The sequence below is a fragment of the Augochlora pura genome, chromosome 5 (genome assembly GCF_028453695.1).
Source record: "Augochlora pura isolate Apur16 chromosome 5, APUR_v2.2.1, whole genome shotgun sequence".
In the NCBI taxonomy this organism is placed as follows: domain Eukaryota; kingdom Metazoa; phylum Arthropoda; class Insecta; order Hymenoptera; family Halictidae; genus Augochlora; species Augochlora pura.
The window spans coordinates 18,898,797-18,917,713 of NC_135776.1; the positions used below are offsets into that span (position 1 = coordinate 18,898,797).

Genomic DNA, 18,917 nt, shown 5'->3' on the forward strand with positions numbered 1-18,917 from the left:
AGACTTATACTAGACTTATACTATAGCTTATAGTATACAAGACTTATCCTAGAAATCATCCCTGGCGACGAAGCACAGAACCACGAAAACAACGTTTCGAAAAAGGATCATTCTTTCTCCGTGTCCTCGAAGAAAATCAGCAATCTCGCCGCGGCAACGAAGAACGGAATCATCGACGAACTGAGACACGTCCGATAACTTCGACTTCGCGAAGACAAGGGGGTAAAAGTACAAGGCGAACGGGCTTCCCGTTCGCGCAAGAGAAGAAACATCTAATCCCTCTCTCCCCTTTCTCCTTTTATATATATATATGTACGTATATATATATATACAGGAATAAAGAAGAAAAACGTAGAAAAAGGAGGCGAATGGATTCCGTCGCAGCGCGGAAAAGTATGGCGAAGAAGGAACGGGCGAGAGGCAGAAAGCACGGAACTTTTCCAAGAAATGGTCGAGGCACGAAGGAGAGAGAGAGAGAGAGAGGTTGCCACGTAGGGCGGAGCGAGATGATCGAAAGGGAAAAACCTGGTGAATGACGAGGACGCCGCGTTGTGCGAGTGCCGCCGCGCGCGCGACGGAGAGACGCTTGTGCGGGGTTGGCGCCCGTCGGCGAAGGAGAGAGGAGAGAAAATGGCTTAGAGAGAAGAGAGGAATGCGATTTGGGTTGAAGCAGAAGGGAAAGAGGGTTTGCTGCTCCGATGGAAAAGGAACGCGGAGGTCTCGCTGCTCGAGGGTGAAGAGCGAGCGTGCGAGAGAGAAAGAGCGAACGAGAGAGAAGGGAAGAGCGAACGAGAGAGAGAGAGAGAGAGACAGAGATAAAGGGAGTGAAACGGAGGGAACAGCGAAGGGGCTGGGGTGGTTAGAGCGAGATGGGTGGAAGAAGAAGAACCGACGCCGAGGAGGCATCGGCGGTGATGGCAGCGGCGGTGGTGTGGCGGTGCTCCGGTGGTGGTGCTTTGGTGGTGGTGGTGCCGGGCGAAAGTGGTGGTGGCAACGGCGTCTGGGGGAAGGGAAAGAGGGAAACCTTTCACGAGTCGAGTGTAACGGGGGTGCAGGTTTTGGTTAGGGGTTAGGATCGTTGGGCGAGAAGGGCCCGCGGATGGAAAGGAAAAAGACGAGCGACTCAGCCGGCCGGGATAGAGAGAGGGAGATACAGCGCGTCTATGTTGGCAGATCGGCCGAGAAAGTGAGACAAAAGGGGCGAGCGCGAGGAGGTATAGGGTGTTTGAAAAGTAACTTCCTGGTTTTTACGTTGATGCGGACGCCCGTTGGTCCGATGGGAACGGAACCGAGCTGCCGCTAATTCCAGGACCCGTTGGCCATCGCTTGCGCTCTTCTTGCCGTGAAGTATACGGCGACGTCGTTGCACGCGAAATACGACCAATGAACGGCGTTCTTTCAAATTTAATAGACATTATAATAGTTTCATTTCTTGATTTATTAGGGCGAAGTTTATTGGAGCGAAATATTGCACTAATATTTTCCTAAGAATAAATTGTGTAGTTAATCGAGCTCGATTATTGCAGGCACACATTGTTTACAAGTGTCATTGCGTTAGTCTGTTCTAAATTATATTACAATTCATACTATAATTTTTTATTATATACTCTTATTTTATTATACAATTTTTTATTATACACTCTGCCACTGTAAGAATAGAATATTCACCAACCATACTTAGTAAATATACTATACAAAATCATATATTGTACTGTATTACAACTACATAATATAAAATTTATAATATAAATAATAATATAATATATAAAATATATAAAAAATATAATATATAATAATATATAAAATGATATAATATAAATAATATAAAATCATGCAACATTTGAAAAAACAATACAAGTATAATATAATACTACCAGTACTGTATTATACTATAGTCTTTTGCAATTTTCTTTTATTTAGAATAGAAGTAGAGTTACAGCCCGTCTCCGTTACTAAATTCACCCTGCGTCGTAAGATTCTTTAAACGAAGGCTCACGTTGCTTTAGCGATATGTTTTTGTGCCGCTTTGAACAGTGGGTCTATTTGGACTTCGGAGATTAGGCAACTCTCCTGGCCGATGATGGAAAAGATGTTTCCAAGAACCCCGGGTTCTTGAATTTTTACGAGATGAGAAAGCATTCCTGGAGATTATTGAACACCGGCGCAATACAATTAAGATACCTTAATATTAATATTGCGGATCCCTTGAGAAGAATGTTGTAATTTTTAAATATAGTTTCGTTCAATGCGCGATGCATTGTTTAAATAAAATGGAGAAGTAAATAGACAAGTATACTCTTAATTTACTGTAATTTACTGTAGCATAAAGTGTATACGAGTACAGCGTTGCAAAACTGTTAACAAAGAATGAGGTTATGGAACTATACTATATCATAATCAATTTAAGGTACCATTACTTTAATAGCAAAATATTGCTTTCATTTAATTCGTACTCGATACTGGAAAAGTGCTTTCTCCAAATACGTGATCGATTATCTATTAATTAACGAAAAAGAAGAAACCATCGTTTAACAAAAAAATCATCGTTCCGAGGCATTGTTACAGCAACTAAGCTATATTACCAGCAAAGTTTCATCAGCTCGTTGCACAGTTGCCACTTCAAAGTTTCGTTTTATCGAAGCTTCGCGGTACAGTAGCAGCTGTAAATCATTTTATTGTGGAAGCGTTATGTAAAGTGTGCTTCGTTACATAAAGTCTGCTTCTCGGACGGACCGAAGAAAATGGAAAGATTCCGTGTGCAGGTAAAAAGGGAGGAGCGGTAGACATTCGCAGGGAGAAGGGGCGCGTAATACCGAGCCGGTGAAAGGTGTAACCGCGGCGAAAAGAAAGAAAGCGCGGCGGGATTTCGTCGCATTTCTAAATCGATTAGACGATTCTTCCTCGTCCCTCTAAATATTTCAAACTATCGGTCTCCATTTAGCTAGCACAAAAATAAAGCGCCGCGCGAGCGCTAGAGAATATCAATACTAGATCCCTCCGTAGTGTCCAACGAAGTGAAAACGAGAGAGACGGAGAGACCTTTTTTTACAACGTTTTAACTAATAAACCTGATAACCTAGACCGCGGATTTTATGCGGTTGCGTAAAAGTTATATGTATACGCGAAACATAAAATAGTAAATCCGTGAAAAGAGAACTAAAAATGTGGGCACGGTGTCGTTGAATGTTTCGAATTATTAACAGAAGAAATTGAATTTATTTTGTAAATTTCTTAAATATAGTTAAATATACTTCGTAGGATATTTTGACGATTTCATATAATATTATTTGGTAGTTGGTAAAGTTATAATAAAATAAAGTTGTAATGTGAGAAAGGGTGGGTTATACGGATGGTAAATAAAATATAAAATGTGCAATAATGAGTATAAAGGGTTCTGGTGTTATTATTGCTATTACTACTTAAATAATTTCTTCCTAATATTTCCGGACATCATCTTAGATAATTTATAAAGAAACTACGCTGTGTTTTATAAAAAATGTTCCCTCTGGTCAACGAAAATGAACGAAAATGCCCGAGAATCTTAGCCGACCGAAATGGCAGGGCCATAAAATGGACCCCCGAAGCTCGGCGCCCCGTAAACAGCGATTTTCCATAGGCGCGAGATCCGTGGAAAGAAAACGGAGAACTCGCGTCGCCGGCGCGAACATTCACGGTTCATTACGAGGTTCGCCCTCGCGTTCGGCTGGTCGCTTGTTTCGTTCCGCGGCTCGTCGACCGCAAGCGGAAACCGACTTCTCAAACACCCTGTGTAGCCCTTCCGCGCGAGGGGTGAAAAGGGAGACGAAACGATCGGGGGGAGGGGGGCACGGGTTTCGAGATTGCCCGCGAACTGGCTAGCGCGCGCAACGTTGCCAATAATTCGCCGCTGCTCTAGACACACCGTGTGCCGCCGCGCGTTTTTTATTGTCGGCGGTGACCGCGGCGCATCGTCCAATTGATTCGCGCGGAACCATCTTGCTCGCGGCGTGTACTAATGACCGCGACGATGATCTCGCGCCCCGGGGGTTACCGGCTAATTTGTCTCGCGCCCGACGTTCGCTGTACATGTTAATGGCGATCCTGCGTTCGTGCCCGTTCCGTTTCGTTCACCCCGGTTCACGTGTCGCAACCGATCATTTTCCATCGAGATCGCTCCAAGACGGACGCCATATTGGTTTCGACTTTTCAACCACTTAGCTGCGTCGATGTATTAGGGTGTCCCGTAAGATTCTTCCCTTTTCTTTTTAAGCGAAATAAATACACGATATTTGTTGTTTAAGGTGGATTTATTACGTTATATATGAAACTTCTTCCATCTCTCAGGAAGCCTCGTTGTGCCCTCTTTCCAAAATTGTTGTTATTTGCAAAATATTCGTCCAGGCGCGTTTATATTTCGCTTGCGGATTTGAAAGATTTACCACCGTATTTATCATCGTATTCGTTTCCTTGATTAAATTGACACCAAACACGATATAATTACGGTAATAATTATTTGCTTAACAGGCGATTAAAGTTTCGGGCTTCTACTGCTTACACAAGAAATTGTAATTGATAATTTTAATATTAATAATTTGTAATGGTTAAATTTAATTGTACGATAAGTTTGTTAATCAAATTGCTTCGATTTCTTGGGTCTTTTGATTTTTGACACTTGTTAAGTTAAAGGTAGAACTTCAAAAAAATGAACCTTAATGTTTGCTGAACGTTTCAAAGCTTGGTTTCTCTCTTTTTTATTAAATATTTCTCAACTTCGTTTCAAGTACCATAGAATATGTTTTACCTTTATTATAATTTTTGCTTGACAGATCCGAGATTGCGACGGTTACGGAGTTATTACACCGTAGTTGGTTCACGAATGAAGTCGCGACGAGCGATCGGGCCGAGTCAACGAGGAGGATCCGGCAACAATAAAAGGTAACAGAACCGGGAGCCTAACGGGTTAAGTCGTGGTTGAAATCGGCCCGGCGATACGTTCTCGCAATCGGCCGGCGTGCGGCGTCGAGGAACAATTCGCGATTCGGTCAGGCCTGCGCGATCGCAAGTGACCGTGAAGAGGCACGACACTGTAAAATAAGGACGCGCCGATCCACCTTTCTACTCGTGGTACCGCAAAGAAACGGTGACCCGCGTCGTCGTCCGCTGCGCGCATTCCCCCCCCCCCCCCCCCCCCGCCGGGCTTGTTAGTTTGGCTGCCGGTCCGTTCTCCGCTTTTCTTTAAAACCGATCCACTTCGGAGTGCTTGAAAATAATACCGTCTTCCATGAAGCGGCGGACCGGCGGCGCTGCAACCGGCGGGCTTCTCCTCTCGTGTGCGTCGAAACGTTCGCGGGGGCATTCTTCCGTGACCGTCCGATTAACGTACGCAGTCAATTATGCTAACTCGTACGGTCCCGCGCTGCGCGGTATGCGTTCGTCAGGTTCTGACGCGGTGTGCCGGTGCGCGCCGGCCAACACGCGAGCCATTCCCCGCTTTATAAATTGCTGGACGTCCGACCCGGCACTTCTTCAGCTTCTCGCTCGTGTGCCTTGTCGCGCGGTCCGCGCGCGCGCGCGCGCGCGACCATCACGCGCGCTCCTTACCCTTTCCCGGGGAATCCGTTTGATCCACGGTTTTTCTCCGACGCGCGGTGCACGCCGCGAACCATCGGTCACCGATTCGTTCACTTTTCGTTGCTGCGGCGACCTAACCTCTAATTTGTTCGCGTCGGATGTTTGTACTCGATGCTTAAACCTTTGCCGGTCTATTTTATTTTAGTTGCTTTTAGTTTGGGAGAGAGGGTTGAATATTTTGGTGACGGTAATATCAATAAAGCTGCCTAGGTTAATATATTCCTTCCTTTTGTTTTAGAGTTTGATTTCATAATATTTAACCTACTTTGTAACCCTGACGATTTCTATTACTTTTAATAGTTCTTTGCAATAACATTGGAACATTGCAAGTTTTACTACCCTCAACTATACAATAGTTAACTATATAACAGTTAAAATTTTATGCTTCACAACTTACTATTAATACTACATCCATATAGTTAATTTTATTTCTTCGAAGAAATATAGCAATCTTCGAAGAAGTATAGCAACCTTCAAAGAAATATAGCAACCTTCGCAGTACTATAGCAACCTTCGAAGAACTATAGCAACCTGGACTCGAAGGACGGGCAAGACTCTCTCGCTCCCTGCTATATACTTGTGATCTATATACTACTACTACTACTATAAACGTACGTTCTGGAAACGTCGTAACGATCGCACCGATCGATGATTCGAATAGATCAGCGTCGGAGTTGGTCCGCGCCGCGAGGAACCTATCGCCGCGTCCCAGACTCGTCGGTAGATTATTCTGGTCTTAAGACACACATAAGCGGAGTTCAGGGCGGCGTATAGAAATACTCATTCTAATCATAGGAAATTCCTTTAACAGAGTGACTGGGAGCCGGCGGTGGGGGGGCGGAAGAGGGCGCGAGAGAAGATCGAGGAGGGAGGGAGGGAGGGAGGGAGGGGGGGGGGATAGAGAGAGGGTGCACCCCTCCCTGAAATTTCACCAAGGAGTCAAGACTGTCGACGACGACGACGACAACGGCGACGACGCCGACGACGACGACGTCGACGGGGCTGGCTATAAATACCAACCCCTCCGGCCTCTCTCTGCAGCTTCCCTCGCTGTTTCTATCCCTCTCGCCCTCTCTAGAGAGTCGTCATCTCATCCTCTTCCGTCCTCTTCCTCTATCCGCGTCTCTCTCTCGCGCCCGGCCACTCGTCTCGCTCTCCTTCTTTCACCCTTTCCTCGTTTCCCTCATTCTCGATCCGTCTGGTATACTCCTCCGTTTCCTCGTTCCCTTCGCCGCCCTCTCTCTCTCTTTCTCTCTCTCTCTTTTCTTCTAGCTCGTTCTTGTTTGCTTTTGCTCTCGCCGTCTCGCGCTTCTGTTCTCTCTTCCTCGCCACGGAGCGCAGCGGCGACCGGCTCCGTCTATCTTCCGACGTCCTTACCTCCGTATGGTTCATGCTCGTACGCCTCTACTCGACAATATGTATTTAAAATAGCTGCATGCTGCAAAATAACTGAAATAGCCGTGAAGGGTCGATGATCCCCGTGGCTCCTACTTCCTGGAACAAGCCGCGTCTCCACGGATTTTCGACGACCGTTGCGCGCCGCGCCGCGCCGGTTCGGCCGTCTCTCTCGCCGGTGTCCGTCAGCCGCGAGATCATCGCGCTAGTAGCACGATCGATGATCCACCGGCGATCTATCACCTAACCCGTCGACACGGAGAACGTTCTGCAACCGTCCGCGGTTTTATTTGCTCGTTTCGCGCATACAGTCGCGTCAGAAAGTATGTTAATAATGATCGCGAATTTTGAAGGCGTATCGCACCGAGCTGCGAAGGTGGCAGTATGAGAAAATGTATAGTTTTCAGTGCTGAAAGTGTCCAATTTTATAACATAAAATAAATTATACAAAATTTGAAACATTTGTACAAGTTTCTGAATCCATTTCTATCCTTCAGGGCGAGTGGCTTCGACTAAAGGGAAACTTTGACAAAATTTTTAGTTATGTTCTCGTGACGATTTTTTAATGCCGTCTAGCTTAAATTAAAGCTAAAAGTGTCTACTTTTTAACCGTGTACAATAAATTAATAAAAAACCGCGGGGAACATTTTTTACGCGATTCTGAACCCAAAATGTATATTGTACATACACTTGCCTTTTCTTGAATTTATTATTGAATTTCCAAATAGAAATAATTAAAATAAGACAAAATACCTTCCTTGCATAAGGGAAAATTGACTATTTGCTACATTATATTAACTATGATATTTTTGTAAATATCCCATTGTTCGTAGTTACAGCTTGTACAAACACATTAACGGAATTAACATTAAATTAGTAATGCAATTCGCGTCGTACATGTAAATTCACTGTACAGTAACGTGTACACGCCACAGGTTTCACATTCGCAAATAATAATTAAACGAATGGATTCGATGAGAAGAAACAACGAGCCCGATATCGCGTAAATGCATACTTAAAAAACAAACAGAAAAGGGAAATGAAAGAGCAACATGCGAGCGGCGTAGATCCGAATCAAGATCCGAAAACCGTGAAAGTTTTATCAGCGGATGACAAACCAACAGATGATTCAATCGTGGTATATCGAAGATCATACTTCAGTATACAGGGTGTCCTAGAAATGTTTAACAAAACCGGAAATGGAAGATGCCTGAGGCCACTTCGAGCAACTTTTTCCTTTACAACAATTTTCTGCGAGGAATCGTTAACGAGTTATTAATAAAAAGACGTTGGCCAATGAGACGTGACTACTGCTGACGCAAGAGGAAGTTCGCTTCTCATTGGTCAACGTTTTTCGTTAATAACTCGTTAACGATGCCTCGAAGAAAATTGTTGCAAAGGAAAAAGTTGCTTGAAATGACAAGGACTACTGTCTCTCCACGACGACAATATTAACTAAAATTTGCAATCAGTAGAAAAAGTTTACGAAGCCGAATAACATCTTTCAAACGATTCGAATTTCGTTTATATTTTGTATTTTATAATTACAATTCCACTCGATGGTTTTCGGTTGAGCCGCCACAGAGAGACATATTGTTCGACTTATCAGTAGACTATGTGCCAATCGCTATCAGCTCTCGCCATCTCTTTTCAGAATTAACCTAGTTTCCAGCTACGAATGTCAATGCGGTTACTCAGATCAAGACGTTAATTACATTATTTGATACTCTATTTGATTTGGATAGATTTAACTTGATTGATAAATTATGCGTTAAAGGCTTCCCTGCCTCTATATACAATCGATACCCTTCCGTTTTAAATAAACATAACCTTATTAATATGTATTCACAAGTTTTTTAAGAAGTACAGGTTATACTCGTAGTTAAGATGTAATTATATTAATTTACTAATTTTAATCCCAGAACAATTTTCAGAAAAACTACACCGAGTACGACAAAACGATTAACAAAATTTGTCTTTAAAATATATCCACTCAGCTAAGCGGTTAATCTCGGAATCCAAATAACAAAACTATAATCGTCGACGAGCGAAGTTTACTGTTCCGGCCAATCGGTAACGTACTATACTGTTGACAGGAGCACGCTAAAGTATACGAATTTGTATAAACCGAAGTGAAGCTAATAATATCACAATATTTCCGGTGCACGTGTCGCGGAACGTGACGACGACCCGTCCTGTGTTGCTCGCCGCGTAGCTGTTTTCGACGGGATCGCGTCGGCGTTCCTGTAAATGCGAGAAATTCGCGTGATATTAAGGAGCCTTTTGTTCGACGACTTGTTGTCGTCAGTGTCGCCGGGACGAAGGAGAGTTCTCTCTACTCGCGGGCATGCGAGGAGATTTGTTGTAGCAAGTACAAACGCCGCGGCTGGCTACCGTTGTTGGCGCTGCCTTGACATTGGTCACGTTGCATTTCCATCGCAGAAGGTTACGGACACTCGTGCATGTAAGACCTGTTCGAGCGAATATTTATCATTAGACTGAGGACTTCGTGGCACTGGCGATTGTATGAAATATAGCGAATGTAGGGAATCTAGCGAATGCAGGAAATATAGCGAATGTATGATATACAGCGAGTGAACGATTTTGGTGTGTGTCGAAGAAGTTCTCGGTTTACTTCGAAAGGTACAGTTTATTCTTTCTAATTGTTCGTAGGCTAATGAACAAAAATGGACTTTTAAGTCAATGTGATCACTGAATCGCATCATAGATCATATCTATCAAAGTATAAACCTGAATAGGTTACATAACCTGACATAACCTGAATAGGAACAACTAACTTGATTATTTCTATTCATATTAATTTAATCGAATTACTGAAATATAACAATGCATTAAATTTCAATATATGAAATATTAACAGGACATACAAATTTCTTGCTCGATTTGTCATATAAAAATTGTACGATAAATCAAGCAGGAATTTTTTCACCTAACCTAATTCGTTGTTACAACGGTGGATTTTTCGACGTCCTCACCGGGCGGTATACGCGATGAATCTATGCGAATGGGTAAACCGCGGGATCTTGATAGGTGAGATGGGTGTAAAATTAGAGGAGTGCGTACTTTGAGCGTTAATAGCGCGGTAGTGAATGAACTGTGACGTAGATTCGTGGAACGAAACGAACCAGCCACCCACAAGCGGCAGAGATCGCAAAATTTGCTTCATCTCGGCGCCATTAACGTCAGCCACATAAAAGGGCACGGTATTTACCTGAATCGTGTTACCAGATAATTTCATTACACCATTTGTGAGTGCCGCGAACGGTTCTCATAAATTACGAATGACACGATGGTTGATAAATCCGGTGACACGTGGACCGATCTTTAAACGATAAAAATTGGGTTGTGAGGTTGATGAAAGAGTTCTTATTTTTGCATAGGTCTTCGCTAAGATTAAGAAAATAGTGGACTTTGTTTGTCAAAATTTTATTGTACAAGACTTGGCAAAATATATTGTACAAGGCTTGACTTGACAAAATATATTGTACAAGACTTGACTTTACAAAATATATTGCACAAGACTAAACTATATCGTACAAGAATAAATGAGCCAGTGGTCAAAATATCAACATATTAATTTTAAATAGCTAAAAATTCTTGCCTATTGTTACTTTGCACCACATCGCAGTCATACTCATAAAAACTAAAAGAAAAAGTAAAAACGCAACTATAGATTCAACTTTGTCCTATTAAAATCACCGGAAGCTGCCATTTCACTGAGACCTGTCTCAGACTTCATCAAACGATTCAAATTCCATCACCGACGACCCTACGCATCGATTAACATTTCCGATCCGCGCGACGCGTCGCTTCGACACCGTTACACCGCTTCGCGGCATCAAAGCAGAGAAGAAGAAGCTTCTTCGGGCGCCCGGTGATCTCGTATACCTTCTTTCAATCCCTGCGGAACGAGGCTTAAAGCCCGCGGGTTCCATCCTCCCTAACGATCATTCATCCTTTCTCGCCCTCGATCCTGGAATAAAAGAATACGGGGGACAAACGCGGGAAAGAGGACACACAGGACGACGACAAGACTCTGGGAAAGGTCCGCGGCAGGGTGGTTGCTGACGGAGAGAAGAGGACAGAGAGAAGAGGACGGAGAGGAGAGGGTGGAGAGGAGAGAGCGGAGGGAAAAAGATCGAGAAAAAAAGAAGAGAAAGGAAAACATAAAAAGCGAGGAAGGTTGCAGCAGAAGATGAAGACGAAGAAGTGTAGGAACTCTCGTAAAATCGATTCGAGACTTGAGCGAGTAAGAGATAGAGATAGAGAGAGAGAGAGAGAGACCACCAAAAAGACGGCGGAGACACCTCTCGGCCTCGGGTAGCGGGGGATTCGTGGACGCGCTCCTGGATCGACCGTGCACAAAGTCTCGCATTGTGCCCCGCGACCGGCCTGCTGGGAATGGTTAAGTGATAATAATAACAGTACGAATTTTTGGAATAGTTTATACTAGCCGAGCGACGTTGGGCTGCGGAGGGGCGGCGCGGAGATCGCGGAGGACGAAGAAATCGACGAACAGGAAGGAGAGGAGCAAGACCGAGGAGCTGTGGGTACTCTTACAAGACTAAACGAGAGAAAGAGAGAGAGAGACAGAAAGAGACGGAACAAGAAAAAGATGGAAAGAGAGAAAGACAGAGAACGAAAGAGAAAGAAAGAAAGAGAGGGAGAGAGAGCTGGTGGAAGAGGCGAGAGAGAGAGAGATAGCAATAGAAAAAGAGCGAGCAGGGAAAGAATAAAAGACGGTGGAAAGAAAGTGAAGAGGAGAAGAAGAAGAAGAAGAAGAAGAAAAGTAAGGGGGGGAGGGGACACGTCGACGGGAGACGATACCCGAGGAGAGCCACTCTCTGTGCTCTTATACACGGACGGTCGATGAGAATGTTCGGTGGGGGTGGTCGCGGAGGAGCCGAGGGGAATGGATGCGAGGGTGGGCGACGGTCGAGGAGGAGAAACGAGAATGAGGAGGTGGGTTATACCGACGCCGGAGAAGGAGAGACGCGTTAAGGATCGGGCGTGGATGAGAAGGAAGAGGAAGGAACACGGGATGGTTCTCGAACGGGCGAGCGAGGGGTAGGAAGGCCTCGGGAGGAACGCGGCGAGAGATTCAGCGGTGGGAGCGAGAGAAACGAAGGGAGGAGTGAGAGGGCTCGACGGGTTGGCGAGAGAGAAATGGAACGAAGGGGGGAGAGAGAGAGAAACGGAACGAAGGGGGAGAGAGCCAAGTGAAGCCAAGTGAAGTGAAGTGGGGCCGCGGGACGGACGCGGTGGCATTGACCCCGTATAGTAAGTAAGGTAATGTGAACAGCTAGCGCGGCTCCTTCGCTCTCCGTCCGTCTCGCTTCTTCCCGTTCCCTTCCTCTCCCTTCCGTTCGTCTCTTTTTCGCCGTCTCGGACTCCTCCTCCTCCTTCTTCTCCTCGTCCTCCTCTACCGCCTCGTCCTCCTCTACCGACTCCATCCTCCTCTGCCGCCTCGTCCTCCTCTGCCGCCTCGTCCCAAACAGCTTTTCTCTCTTCCACGGCGCGCGTTCTCCGTTTCTCCGCTTCTCGCTCGCGACCAAAGGGTTCCCATCGGATATTGTTCGGTCGGTACAGGAGGGTGACCTCAGGGTGGACAGCGACCTCGAAAGCACCTTCTATCGGCTCTCGCTTCTAGAGACATCATCGCCGCCACCGCCGACGCCGCCGCGTCGGAACGCTAATCGAGCTGCGAACTATCGGCCGCTAAACCGATTTTTTTTCGGGGCGTCCGCGGATCTCTGTTGTCTTTGCTTAGAGAATTGGGAGAGGAGGAGCTATTTTATTGTCGTTAATATCGCCGCGCGCGGTCATGTTTCATTCGACGTAAGCGCGTTTTGATCGGCTTTCGATATTCGCGTAGGGGGAAGGAAATGTTTCTTTTAGTGTGGGGAATTTAACAGTGAGTAATGATGGAGCTATTCGTCTTTTATATATGGAATAATAATGAGGGAGGCTCGTAAATGTTACTGATATTTATTTCTTTTAAATTGTAATAGAATTTGATTTTTCTATTTGAAAATTGAAGAATGAAAGTAAAGGAAAGAAAAGATGTCTTCTAAATAGTACTAGTCAGCGTATTTGTTCAATAAATCGTTGTTCGAAGGGTTAATATTTGCTATTAGGATTAGGGATAATGGTATATAATATTATAGTAACAATTTTTTAGCGAGCATTGAAATTTTAGCGAATATACAAATTAAGTGGCGGCGAAAGATTATTCGATGTTTAAAATTTCTACATTTATGTTCTTGTAAACTATTTTACCGTTTAACAATTACACCTATATATATATATCACTAAATTAAGTAAGAGCAATCTTAAATGTACAACTAAATTCCATTTTCTACGCATGCTCTCAAGACTTTCTAATTCAAGAAAATCAAATAAAGTAAATTGTCTTTTCATAATTATCTTCTAACATTTAAAAATTGATTTTTCTGAAGATCAAAACTATTGTACGTTACTAATGCAGATTCTTATTATTTTATAATATTATTATTTATGTTTTCAGGAAAATAATTTTTATATTGGCGATATTTTTTTCTACAACTATGATAATTGTACTTGAACTGTTTCAATTTGTTGAAACATCATGGTCTAAATATGATTTTTATCCTGAAATTCCATTCGCCTCGGTGCAGACAGTGTCGCTGAAGATCTACGCCGGTGATCTCGATCATGCTCGACGATAGTGTCTCCTTTTTGGTGGGCGTTTCATTTGCTTCCGGGAATAGGGCTCGGAGGTCAAACGAATGATCGCGTTAGTCTGTGGTTTTTACGCATTCGCTGTGCATGTGAATGTACTAAATAAACCCTTTGTAGATTGTGGAGTTAACGATAGCGTTATTTCCCGAATTGATTTTAGTTTTGACAATAATTCAGGATTGTATTAACCAGTTAACCCTTTGCACTCGTGTGACACCATAAAATTTGCAAAATAATTTCTATACTAACAAAGTTTGCATTTTGAATATTTTTAAGGTTATGCTACGTTGACGCGAATGACAAAAATCAATTACATATGGACAATTGTTGCATATTAGAATTGTTATATAAAAAGGAAATAATATAACCCATAGAAATTACTTTTCAGAGATTTTCAGTCGAAATGGCTTCGAGCGCAAAGGGTTAACTGTGGCGATCTCTTTGCAAAGCGCCCACCACTGTATGAATCCAACTCAAATTATTTATAATTTTCATTTGTTTGTTTCATTTCGTGTTAACCTCTAAACATTTTAAACGTATTAAAATTTACGATATTTTGGTTTTTGCTAGAATTACAATTTAAATAACAAATCGTATCAATAATTTTACGCACGACGGATATAATCGTCGTGATATGAAATTCTGTCACCGCCCCATGACAGATATAATCGTCAAACATACTTAACAGGTTTATAATTACTATCTGTAGTTCCTTTTTAGATCCAAACGAACTCTAGATCCCAGCTTGAATACTTAAAAAGATTATAAAAACCTTATTAACAACATGTTGCACGAGAAAATGCATTTAATAGTAAGTTTTAAGGTTTTTCTGGTGTATACGCTTTTTTCTCAATTTGTTACATATTTATGAACTTCCTCTTTAGGTATAATGCGAGATGAAAGCTGATAACTTAGATATATTAATCGAAGATACGATGAAAATTAAATTAATTGTTCTTCATCCATTCAGCCTTTTCTATTCATCCATTCAGACATTTCTACTGGAATTTGAAATAAATAAATAAGGTACGCTGGCATTGATATTTTCGAATTGGAAGACTTCGAGGAGATAATCGCGACAGATTACGCGTTCGCGCGTTTATCAGGAACACGCCGATAAGACAGCGAATTTCACGTGCCTATGGCAAAACCGAGCAGCTGAAAATATTATTACATCACAACTAGTAACGCATAGATTGCCACGTCGATCGTGTTAGATTAAGGCTATCCTCTAACCGCGTTCATCTCTTCTCCGACGATCTTTCCCCGATTTTATTGCGTTGAAAGCGACGCGTTAACAAAGGCAATTATTTGCCGAACCTCTCCCAACAGTCGCAATAAATAACGATAGCACAACGCGTAGTTAAACAGTCGCGCACCCGTCTACTTCTGTGCAGGAGTGTACGCCAAGGTATAAAAAGAGCCACGTGTGTTAATCAGCTCGCAACAGCAGCACGGCAAAATAGCGATATTTATGCACATGTATCAACAATCCGACGCAGTATCTCGCCCGGTGATTTGTCGTGCGCAAGGAAAAAGCAAGTGTCGCCCGCGTAGATGAACCCTGTGCCCGAACACATTGAGATCGTCGCGTCCGAAGATCGCGTGGATGTCATCGATAAAGACGGCACCGATAAACTTCGCGAAGTCGGCCTTCCAGCGCGGAGAGGCCTCCGTCTTCGTTAATCGATGGAACGTTCGTTTGCACGTTCCGAGCCTTCGAATGGTTTTCCATCGAAGGATTACGGTCGCCGCGGCGGCTCACCGCCCTCCCCTCCCCCTCTACCCCCGTCGCGCCGCCATCTTTCCCAGGAAGATTTCGAAGAGTTGCGCGACTGCGGGGAGAAAAAAAGCGTGTACGCGCGGCGTTTCTGTTGTGCGGTGCCGGCAGCGCGCCGCGGCAACACAACAGCTATCGCGCGCCCTCCTTCAATCAGGAAAAGGATTCCCACGGGATATTGTTCGCTCGGTGGATATAGGCGGTCGACCTTTAAGCTATTCAGTGACCTCGCCGGGCTCCTGACGTTCGATCCTGAACGACCTCCTCTCTTTCTCTTTCTCTCGCTCGCTCTCTCTCTTTCTCTCTCTCTCTTTCTCTCGCTCTCTGCCGTTTCCTGCTGCGGCGAGAATACGAGGAACGGGAACCTGAATTTCTCAATTATTCGCCGAACGTCTCGCGATTACTGATACCGGGTCGATTCCTATCTCTCTTCGTCGCTGCGCGGGTTTATTCGCGATTTTACTTGTCTGGTTAGACGAACCTTTCGCGATTGAAACACAAACACGCGATTTTTAACAATTTTTATTCGTCGGCGGATTTCTAATGGTTTTTTCAAAATTGGAAATGGAAGACTGAGAATTTCTTAAGGAATTGTACGAAAGTTACTGTAATGTATCTAACTATATAGATTAATATAATATACAATGTTAGGTTATGTCAGGTGATCGGCGGATTTCTGATGGTTCTCTCAAAAATTGGAAATAAAAGGCTGAGAATTTCTTAAGGAATTGTACGAAAGTTACTGTAATGTATCTAACTATTTAGATTAATATAGGTTATGTCAGATTATCGACGGATTTCTAATGCTTTTCTTAATATTGGAAATAAAAGGCTGAGAATTTCTTAAGGAATTGCTCGAAAGTTGCTGTTCTTTATCTAACTATTTAGGTTAATATAATATAAAATATTTTTTTTGTAATTATTATTTAAAAGAAAGCAGTTTAGTCGTTAAAAAGTGGTGAGCGAACTGTTAACCCTTTGCACTCGAAGCCATTTTAACTGTAAGTCTGAAATAATTTTTTTTGCTGCACAGTATTTCCATTTTAAATTTCATGTTTAACAATTTTTCTAAAATTAAACTTTGTTGCTATAAACATGATTTTAGGTGTCGGAATAATGTTAGTGGCGTCTCAGAGTGCAAAGGATTAATATTGCGTTGAATTATGAAAGATATCCCATAAAATCACTCAATTTTGATGTTTAAATATTTATTGCGTACATATTTTGTTACGTTTGCATAATTGAAAAATAAATGTCTCGTATTAATTGCGAAAATAACAAAATTACCGACTAGAATAATGTAACAAATGTCGCTAAAATCAAGCTGGTCGCCATATAAAGACAGACCATAACTCAACGTTTTTTTGTCTTCGAATATCGCCACCATATAATTTGCATGCAATTTTATTACAGCTGTTTTTATGCGTTTTCAACGTATTCCCGTTCACTTTTGCACAATGTAGCCTTTCGTAAATAACTTTAATAAATGACCCTTGCCAAATATGTCCAGTAACGTTCAAGTGCAATGAGATTCGAAGATCGCATCGGCTACTCGAAAATATATTGTACGATATCAATAAGATTCTTTTTAAGCGAACGCGACGTGAACGTCACGAAGGTCGGCTTTAGTTTTTCAACGGAATAATGTACTTTTTATTGTACCACTCGATTCAGCTTATCATTCTCTTCACGAAAGTGCCAAGTCATTTATTGCGAAAAATTATTGGTTTAGAAAAATATTTGCATTCTAGCAGTGCACAGTGTTAGCACTCGCTTATCTAAAGTTGGTGCTTAAAAATATGAACAAGACATAGGCATAAAAAATAGTGGAATCCAAAAAATACTGTAAAATTCAAACACTTTTTTAACCAGTGATCTCTGACAATAAATGCCTTGACAATAAATCGCTAGATTGCGATTTTTATGCATCTCCGACAAAAATAAATAAGTCAAGTAATAACTACATCAAAATTAGAAAAGTTCAATGATCTTATTACAATTGCAATATTATTATAATATATAAAATATTAAACGAGAGCTTACATGTTTCTTACAATTTAAGTAGATCATTTTTATATTTCGTATTCAAATCTTTCACTAAGTTCTTCTAATATCGATTAAGCAAATCAAGTTTTATTTGATTTATTATATATTCAAATAAGTAAATCAAGTAAAACCTGTATCAAGGTTAAAAATGTTCAATGATATTATTAAAATTATTAAACGAGAATATACATGTTTCGTGCAACTAAAGTGGATAATTTTTATTATTAAAACCTGTATCAAGATTAGGAAAGTTCAATGTATTTTAGGCATATCTTGTAACTCACGCAGCAACATTTATACTGTTAATAATTTTTGACGTCTAATATGATATAAAAATAAATCATATGATATAAAAATTATTTTGAAACGCGCTGTAACAATTTTAATGGGCGTCTATAAAAATTATTATGCCACGTTTTAAAATAATCTTCATCAAATTTACTAATACTTAAAAAATTGGTAAGACATAACCTGACATAACCTGATACATGAGTCATAAAATTCAATTTTGTAATGTGTAAAATGCTTCAGGTTATATGAAATGGAAATATACTGTAAGTCTGAAGAAATATTTTGGATTTCCAGTTAAAATGACTTCGACTGCAAAGGGTTAATAAACGAGTCGAACCGATTCGTTACGATTGTCTCCTACCCTGTGGGAATTTAGTGCGTCAACGAGTGAAAACAGAAAGGCGATTCTTTCGCCCGAACTTTCGTCGGACCTAATATTAACTCGACCCAGAACGCGAGTGCTTGATTCAAGGGACCGAGCGTTGGAACACCACTGTTGTACCTTATCTCTGTCGCTGCTCGTTATCAGGCCGGCGCGTCGCCGATAGCTTGGCCGTAGAGCTCTCTCGGTCCCCGGGAAAGAAACAAACGGGAGAGAAGAGGAAACGCGCGCCGCGCGTTCCGCGCAAGTGCGCGCCTGCATATACGTCCCGAGTTGCGCGTGCATACGCGTTCCGAAGTTGCGCGGCGCACACGGGCACGTTGTACGCGCTGCTCGGCGCAGATGTCTTTACGAGCGAATGATGCATGCGTTCACGTGAGGCACCGATGCGCATACCAGGAAGAATCTCGATGCGTAGTGCCGCGGAGAGCGCGCCCGGCTCTCGGGCTACTTAACCGCGCGCTACGCTGCGCGAAGGGAGCCCGGCCTGCGTGGGCGGATACGCTGTAAAGCATGTGCCAATGGAATGGAAAGATTTCTTTTTAGAGCGAAACGACGGATATCATTCACGGAAACGATTCTTGTTACCGATCATGGTTTTAACCCTTTCACGGTCGTTTGTCTACTCTCAGCCACCATTTATTTATCCCTTTTATTGGTTTAATTTTTACG

At 42.6% G+C, this 18,917-nt stretch overlaps 1 long non-coding RNA gene across 3 annotated transcripts in view; it reads right to left on the bottom strand.

Moving 5' to 3' along the window:
* Positions 1-8,619: 8,619 nt before the first annotated feature.
* Positions 8,620-18,917, bottom strand: part of LOC144470011 (uncharacterized) — a 43,424-nt gene continuing 33,126 nt past the window's right edge. For all 3 annotated transcript variants that reach the window (XR_013494068.1, XR_013494069.1, XR_013494067.1), the window contains one exon: positions 8,620-9,476. This is a non-coding gene — a long non-coding RNA (uncharacterized LOC144470011). The remainder of the gene's footprint in view (positions 9,477-18,917) is intronic.